Here is a 9837-nt window from a genome sequence, read left to right as displayed (position 1 = left end):
AATAATTTCTATTAGGACTGTGACTCTCTGCTGCCGTTGGTTGGTTGGATGTACTGGTCATCACTGATCGAGGCGTCCAAATCATCTCCCAGTAGCTTTCCAATGCATTTTACTTTAGGATAATTAAACACCTCATGTGATATTCGTCTTAAAGAAAAAGTAAAGGAGTGCAACTCATAGGTCATGTGGGTGTGTTTGATAACCTGGCAGTCGTCTGTAAAAGGACCTTACCCCATCTGGCGGTCTAGCATGAGTTGCATTCTCGCGTCCATACTTGAAGTCGCGCTAGATGTACGCACGTGCTACACTCACGTACACACTCAGCCACTCACTCACGCGTCACTCACTCGCGCGTGACTGAAGTCACGCGCGAGAACGCAACTCATGCTAGTGGTAGTAAAAGTTGTTAGTGGAACTCTGAATGAAATATAAATATATTTGCATCGAGAGCTGGTACTTTTCGACGAAAGAAGGCTGGCCCAAGAGAGGACTGAGGACAATTTTATTGCTAAAAGTGCAATGTGTAATGGCTTACGTTTAACGAAGTTTTATGTTATAGGACTACTTAGCAATGTTACATTAAATATTGTGCCAAACAATGCCTTTGTGTTCTTGGAGGATACAACCAATCGGAGAAGCCATTAACAGGCATTCCCCTCTGTCGAAAATAGGCGGCTAATGGTCATACACAATGTATGGACTGACGTTTACCTGACATGGCTATTTTTAAGCCGCACCCCGCCAAAATCGGCAGACTGTTTTGTACAGAAAATTACAGACAAGGCGTCTCCGTTTGGTTATAACCTCCAATTTTGTGTCGGATGCAATCAGGAGAAACCTGCGTTAAAGTTTCTTTTAAAAAGGATATTTTCATAGGCTACTTATTTAAAAGTAACTATAATATTAAGCAGCAGCTAAAAAATACTGCCATACAGTAATAAGTAATAGAAGTGAAGATTGTAATTTAAAAATAAGTGATGTTTGCCAACTTAGTGATTCAGTAAATTGCGTGGTGATCGCGAATCCCGAGTACAATCTAGTAGGTTCCTACGTAAATATTAAGGTTAATTATAATTATACGTATTTATTTATTGTTTTCGTTGTTACTGCCTCTCTATCTCTAAGTAATGCTAATGTGTAAATATGATAAGATATCACGTTGTGCTCAACGGATTTAAATCCAATTATCATGTGTATTTGTGAAATAAACACATTGTAATTAACTTTGTTTTTTTTTTGGCTAAGTAAGATGTCAACTAAATAACACGATTCAAATATCATTCTGATCACGGTGTACATTCGAATTGACCTGGCAGTCTCTTGGGAGTCTTGTATGAATATGACTCAAGATTAAATCTGATTACCCAATCATATAATCTCATTAAAGCGGTTGGCATACTTTTTGAACTGTTTCAACCGCAATCCAGCCAAACATAATCTAATCCAGATTTCCAACTCCAAAATCGCTGGGTTGTGAAAGCAGCGTAGTAATAATTAATAATTTCAATATCGCTTTGAGGGATTTCGGGAGTTTCTAGCAGCTAACTAGTTTAGTATTAAGCAGTCGACTAAGCTATAAAGACGAATGAACGTGAAGTGATTTAGGGTGTGGGAATTGGTAAAATATAGACACCAGTTTTGTTTAAATGCAGCCATATGTAGTAAGTCTGAAAGAGATTGTACCTACAATTTTCTTATGGCATTTAAATGTAACATAATTAAATGTTATATATTTATGACAGGGCACATTTATGTTGACAATTAATGAAATCGGGTAATTTTGGATGAAAATCTGCATTAATGATTCGTTTTCATTGCAGAATATAATTTACTAATGTAGTATTATGTGCTTTATAAAATTAACCCTTAAAAATGTTCACATAAGAAAGTAAATTAGGTATTTTGTATTTTATTTAGTGGTGCAAGATTGCATAAAACTTAACTTCTATAGGATTTGCGACTGTAAAACACTCAAACACCTTAAATCCTTTTAGTTTCCTAAAAGATAAGTCAGCTCCAATACAGCATATTTAAGTTATATTATTTCATAGCTCCGTTTGCCTAACGAATACTATTTATACTTTTCAATAGGTTGGTTACCTACCTACATAACAATATATTTACTAGGCGGACCCCGGGTCCTCGCGCCCCGCGCGGGGGCACAGCTGGGATTGACGCCAGGATGATGATGATAACAATATATTTACTACACACCCACATGAACTAAACATACTTATATAGATACTGTATTATGTACTTCCTTTACATCCTTTAATTATCGCGCTCAAAGTATCACGCCCGTGGCGAAACAAAGCTTTTTCGGTGAAAAGCACTTTTGTTCACCACGTAATGAGATCCGCGCGTTAATTGTTATGTACCTACATCAAATGATAAACAAGTGAAACACATCCCTATACCTTTGAGAATATACCTTGTGGTGGAAATTGGTTTTTCGTGTTAACAAAAGCGTTCGTCGCCATTTTCTATTTGCGATGTCTTGGGTAGACTACCTCGAAATGTCTGGCGACTGAAAGAAATAGAATTGACTTTTCGAATTCTGTGAAATGTATACCTTTTCATTAAAACATTGATTGAATAGATTGAGTGAAAAAATACACTACGGTCTTTTATAACTGTTAAATCAGTTTCTCGGATGACAGAATGCTTTTGTTGTAAATGAGAAGACGCACAATTTTTGTATGATTACATGAGGCGAGAATTCACTAGTATCAATATGCTAACGAATACTAACTATTTTGTAGTATAGAATTCTAATACAATCGACGAGATCGACATAATACCTTTATCACAATAACAAAAAAATCTACCTTTTTTCGATAAATACGGGAATATATTTGTATCTTAATTCTGTCTTCCTACAAACCGCAATTTAAAATAGTGAAAAATAAATAAACACATGCGAGGAACAATATATGATGTTGACAATTTGTTTTGGGACTCCAGTTGCATATTTGCTTTGAAGATGTCGCTTAAAATGATGTATCATTTTGTTTAAATTTGAACTCTATACGCCTTGATTAAGGACGATTTCCTCTTTTTACAACTGAAACTTAATACGAGGAAGCGTTAGTTATTATAAAATTCAACGACTCGTCCTAACAAGCATCAAGTTTATTCGTTTATTCATAAATTGAGCATTTAAAAACGCTATGAATAAAAAAGTTAGGCCATTAAAAGTATAACGGCGGCAGTTTTGAGTCATTTTTGGCCGGCACCGTCATAGCCGAAATGGCAATTAACTGGGCAATGTTCTAACAGATGTAGTGCGTAAATATTTTCCATCGTATTTTCACGACGTACGAACGTGTCTTGCTATTTCAGTCAGTCTCTGTACAAAAAGTACTTAGGTTGACTGAAATAGCATGACAAATACGAACGTTTTCGAGAAAACACGATGGAAAACAATTATACACTACATCTGTAGACGCGAAATTGTAGTTAAAAATATAGAGGGATTTGATACGAGTAAGTGTGAGTTCACTTTTGGAGTGGGCTTGTCTCCCTGGACAACCTAAGCTGGCCGGCTCTTTATCATTTGTAACCATGGCTGTCACGTTCTAACTAATATGTAAGTGAGAAAGTGACGCATAGCATGACAGGTGATAAAAATGCGACCATGATAGCTGGTCTGGACGAAAGGATGTCGATGAAGGAGGTCTTTATTCAACAGTGAGATAGTAAATACAAACTGTTAAGGAAATTAGAAAAGAATAAAAGATATGACGCGCGACGGAAGGTATGGCCATCCTGCGGGTTTTAACGTTTTATATCTCAATAAGTTTAATAAGCATTCTCTTTAAAATTATGTTCGTCATATCCCTCGGCTACATCACTGGCTATTTTATACTCAAATAAAACCTACTGCTGTGGTATGCAGGTTAATGATATAAAATTGATTTTTTCTACTCCAGCACTTAAATGTGTCAATTAAATGACTGACAGTGATATCTAAAGCAATGTCATTTGAATGATTTGTCTATAGGCTCATAAGATGACTGCTAGCAGTCATCTTATGAGTATAATACAACTGCTTTATTTTTTTTAAAGATACAAGTACCGATCATCTTGATTGAAAGAGGTATGTTTTCATTTACAATAATAACTCTTTTTTTTTTAAATAATAACTCATTTTTTTTTAAATAATAACTCTTTTTTTTAATAATAACTCTTTTTTTTAAATAATAACTCTTTTTTTTTAATAATAACTCTTTTTTTTTAATAATAACTTTTTTTTTTTTGCTGCAGCTGTCATAGAAAAAGTAATGTATGCAACAGCTCATAATTGGTTCTTAAAATTCTCGGGTCTTTTTTTACAAAACTCGACTACGTCTCGTTTTGTAACTTCGACCCTTGAATTTTAAGAACCCTTATTATATCACTGTTGCATAAACTACTATTAAATTAAAATTAGACATGTTTTAGTGTTTTTTTTTCCTTTCTAGCCAACTTTAACCAAGAAAGGTTTTTCCTGAATCCTGGCCTTGCAATTTGCAAATATAGTCTAGTTTCCGGGTGATTTTTTCATGGAATTTTCTTTGTATATAAACGTGTAACAATTCAGCATTATAAACTAAATTTTCCGTTAAGTTCATTCCAACCTTTGTTCCCAGGTAAGTACTGACTATCCTGAGCTTCTAACATTAAATATTATTGATCTTTCTTTCTTTTACCAGTAACAATAAACTTTTATCGTGAACGCACACTAACAGGTGATGATGCCAAAGTTCTAAAAGCGCAAGTTTCGTAATGACTCAAGTTTTATCGTTTCTTCTACTTGTTAGCTCATAGTCCATCAGTCTGGCTGATAATTTACACAAAAAGTTGCCTCAGTACTCACATACATTATTAGCGTTACTCTCCAAAATAGTTTATCTTTATGCTGCCCGTAATTTGCGGTTTTTGATTGCATATCATCATCATCATCATCCTGTCCTGCGACTGGGTTTGTACTAGCTATTGAGAGTGACGATCCGTAGCTCTCAGGTGGCTGACGTAGCCTATCTTTGCAGTGAATGATACGACCGCACTCACCGCGGGTCAGCACCCCTCCGATATAGGGTTTATGGTTTATGACATTTGTGTATAAGCGCAGGTGGCCTAGCGGTAAGAGTGTACGACTTTCAATCCGGAGGTAGCTGGTTCAAACCCCGGCTCGTACCAATGAGTTTTTCGGAACTTATGTACGAAATATCATTTTTTATTTACCAGTTGCTTTTCGGTGAAGAAAAACATCGTGAGGAAATCGGACTAATCCCAATAAGGCCTAGTTTACCCTCTGGGTTGGAAGGTCCGATGACAGTCGCTTTCGTAAAAGCTAGAGCCTACGTCTATTCTTGGGATTAGTTGTCAAGCGGACCCCATGAGCCGTGGCAAAATGCCGGGATAACGCGAGGAAGAAGAAGACATGTGTGTCTATAAAAAAATAAAGATGCCTTACCTTATGAATTTATCCGCTCCTATGTTTGAACCCATTATCCAACTAGCACCAGCGTTTATATTACAAAACTCCCCCGAAAGTCCCGAAGCAAGCCGGCCAATACCAAATTTGGTCGCAGTCGAAATTAGGCGGCCGAACTAAACGCATAAATTCATTTAAACTTCACGTGGCCACCACACGAGGGCCTTTAGTTTTAATTAATAGTCGAGCATCTGTGTGTCTACCTACCTAGTATAATCCTGGAATAGGTAGCGATTTAGACTGGGGCTGGATTCAACGACGTGTGATATCGCCAATTTTATTGTTTATTGTCATCGTTGGCGACCTCTTTTATTGAATAATTTTACGGTTTAGACTCACTTGTTTTAAGTCACTCGCGCGACATGTTGTCTCCTTTCTCAAGCACTAACACAAACAAGTGAGTCTAAACCGTAAAATTATTCAATGTTAGTATGTCTCACAACAGTTTAAATTCGACCTCTTTTATATCTTTAATTTTTATATATTTTTTTACTTCTTGTTCCATGTCAGTCAGCCTTTGACACCGTTAAAATATTGTTCTGTATTTTCTTAATATTACTAGCGACCCGCCCCGGCCTCGTACGGGTTAACATTATACCTTCCTCTTGGATCACTCATTCAAGGTAACTTGCGAATTTATTAAAAAAACCGCATAAAAATCCGTTGTGTAGTTTTAAAGATCTAAGCATGTACATAGGGACAGACAGCGGGAAGCGACTTTGTTTTATACTATATAGTGATTAAAATAATTAGGTAAGTTCCTTATAACACGTGTTTGCATCATCTCATTATACTGTCCACCCATTAGCTATCAGTCATATATCGCATAGGTACATGTACATTGATGCATATAAATACAGTTTTCATTCTTCGTTTGAATAAAAAAGGCGTATCTAAACTTTTTACGTCTGAATTCACCATTTTATTCAGAGAAGTCTCATTTTAAATCTAAACAAAACAAACCAAAAGTCACGAAACTTATGAATATTTTTGTCTCATACTACATTTCACAATTGTAGAACTGAAACTCTCGTGTTGAATATTAAGTGTCAAGTATATTTTTCATTGATTACAAAAGGCCATATGTCAAAACAAAAGTAATGTGCCTTAAGCCTTTTAGTGTGAAAGACTTGGATTTTTCCCTAACCATGAAATTAGCTCGGTGAAGAGTAATTTGTCTTAGTTCGTGACTCAAATAATCTTATCATTTACACTTGTAACCAGGGGTCGGACAAAAAGTGCGGATGACGTCAAACCACTTATAGGATGATTTCAAATAGTATTTTTGATTTTTATAAACAATTATCACTTATCATTTATCAACCTCTTTATTAAACGATATCGCCACTTGAAATGAGTAAGTACGTTTTTGACTGACACATTGTCAATCAGATGAACAATAAATTGACTTCGTTATTGTTTAGCTATTGTATCTTCACGATTATATTTAGTTAAAATTTATATTTACTAATGTATAAGAAAACGCTCTAAAATGTCATCTTTACTCGAATATTGTGGCAAGTTTCGTGAAATTTATTTTATTCACTACATCACCCTACCACCTGTATTATTAATTCCATGGATTTATTTACGATTATTTTGTTACTTCATTAATACTACTTTGTTACTACATGTCACACGGAAGTTTAAATACAAACTCAAACATCATCCTGTGTGCAAGATTACGTCATTTTTACGTCATCCGCACTTTTTGTCCGACCCCTGCTTGTAACAAAGAAAGAGATTTCACTTTTGTCTCGTAGCATTATCCCTCCTACATCCATCTTTGTCTAGTAGGTACCTAGTATATGTGTAAATGTATTGCAAATGAGATGATTTTTAAGCTAGAGAGTAAGGTACTCTAAGATTAGAATAACTTAGTATTCGTTTAATTTTCTTTATAGAAGTGTCAAAGTTAATTTATGTGTATAAAATAGTCCATCTTAAAAAAAATGAACATGAAAATATTTCGTCACATGGTTTTCACGAGGTTATCTACCTACCCCAAATTATCCTGATTTAGGGCCACTTTTGCACCAATCTTGGGTTAGCCACTGACTCAGAGTTAACCGTTAGCCCAAGATAAATTGTGACGTTATCTATGAAAAGGCACCTTATTGTCGATGGCGCTTACGCCATTATTAACGATGCTCCGATATAAATACAATGCCGCACGACGCTGTGCGGCGTAAGCGCCATCGACAATAAGGCCCTTTTCATAGATAATGCCCCAATTGTACTCGTAACTTCGGGTTTATTCCGTAAAAATCGTAACATTTCTCATATTTTTATTACGCCGTTGCTAACACACCGCGTCAATTCGTACCCGAATATACAGATAAAAAATTAAAAATAAAGCAATTGGCAACACGTGGCAACGCGTAACGAGCAATTAGTGCGTTGCCGGGATGTTGCCGGGCTGTTGTCGGTATGTTGCCACTGGAGGGACGTTCGAATGTGATTTTAACCCGGATAAAAAAGAACGATAAAATGACACGGGCTGGATGTTTTTTGTATTTTGAAAATGGGTGGGTGTGGGTGGTGTGGGTGGGAGTGTTTATATTTTTGATAGGCAAGTGAAATATTAGTACTTACAAATGCCTCCTATAAAGTTTGTCGAAGGCAAAAATGAGAGATGTCGTATTCATGTTAAAAACTTTCGAAGGTCTGTGAAATTATTTCAGTTTTTATTTCTCTCTCTTTCGTTTGATGGATATTTAAACCTTTGTTATCTGAAAGGAATAGATATTAACTATTAAAAATCAGGGATGTTACGGAGCTCCGTTTCCGTTTCCGTTAAGTCGGAACTTCCGTTTGGTATTACACATCCGTTTCTGTTCCGGTTCCGTTACTTTTGAAACGGATGTTATATCGGATGTCAATGCTTGGCGCGGCAGCGGGACATGAGCGGCGTACATCAAAAACAAACAGGTTTATACCAGTCATTTACTCATAGCCCCGTTTGCCACGTGCTGCAGTAATTAGATGTTTTGATTTATTCGTGTTGTTGAATTTAAAGTACCTATTCGTATGTTGTGTTGTATAATGTGTACCTACTGACAGTAGGTACTGTCTCACGCTAGTCAGGCTCCGGTTCTGGTTCCGGTTCCGTTTTCGGTTCCGATTCCGTTTCTGGTTCCGATAAACTAAATTTAAAACATCTGGTTCCGCTTTCGGTTCCGATAAAACCACATCCGTTACATCCCTGTTAAAAATATACTACAATCCTCGAGACTTTATTTACTTAATTGATTTAATGATAAATCCATTTGTAAGAATATAGGAAATTATTAGAATTAATTAAATATAAAACAAAGTAAAATGAAGAGATGAAAATATTCTGAGGTTGTGCGATAAAGAGGATTTGTGTTGTATTGTATTGTATATTATAAATGTAATTTTGTATCATACTCTTTGGTCCGTATAATATAATATAATACATCTAGGTACTCGTACGCAAGTTTCTTTCTTTTGTATATATAAAACAATTCCATCATCCATGTTTATGGAAAAAAAAATATGAAATTTACGCGTCTTTTCCTTATAGTTACAGAAATAGATTTGTTCTCACCTAATAGTTCGATAATGTTTTTTAGCTTATCTGCCGCACCTCAACATGCGTTTTTATCACACAGCCATATTGGAGATAGAGATCAGGCCGTGGAATCAAAGCCTACCCCCCAGGTCGTGCGTAAACACACACTTGAGTTACTACGGGTTTCTCGATTACAACTCACTGCGTATTCACTCAATTGAAACTCACTCACCGCGCTGAGGTGCAAAGTACCTGCGAAGGTGCGAAGGCCTAGTTCTTGTCTTTAAAAAAATCATATTTTTATGTGGGAATAGATTCAAATTTTCCGTTCATGTTTGCTGCAAAACTGCAAGTTCATAAGTAATAACATAGAAAAATAAATAACCGATTTGAAAGACCCCAAGAAGTAATCCCAAAAGTTTTCTGTGAGCAAAGTTTTGTACGGAACATTAGAGATGCAAGTAACGATGGGCCATCTTTGGTACCAATATGGACCTTCCACCAAAGTATATAAAATGTTGGGGCACCAAGGTCACCGGTTTTTGACAATCAGACTCGGTTTTTTTTTTGATAAATATAGATGTTTAGTTGTTTACTATCTCCCAAAATTAAAAGAAACGCATGGTAGGGCATTCGCAGATCCAATTTGGCACCGTGACGTGGGTATGGAGGGGAAAAAATTGAAAATAAATTGATCGTGTAACCCAAGCGTGGCACGAGAGCAATCGTTTAGAAGGAATAAGATTACGCGGTGTGTAGTTGGTGTCACGCAGGCTCCTTGAGGGAGTCCTATTCAAATTACCTTTCCTCAAAATGTTCGGAA

Source organism: Cydia amplana, chromosome 9, assembly GCF_948474715.1.
Source record: "Cydia amplana chromosome 9, ilCydAmpl1.1, whole genome shotgun sequence".
In the NCBI taxonomy this organism is placed as follows: domain Eukaryota; kingdom Metazoa; phylum Arthropoda; class Insecta; order Lepidoptera; family Tortricidae; genus Cydia; species Cydia amplana.
Note: the sequence above shows the minus strand (reverse complement) of the source record.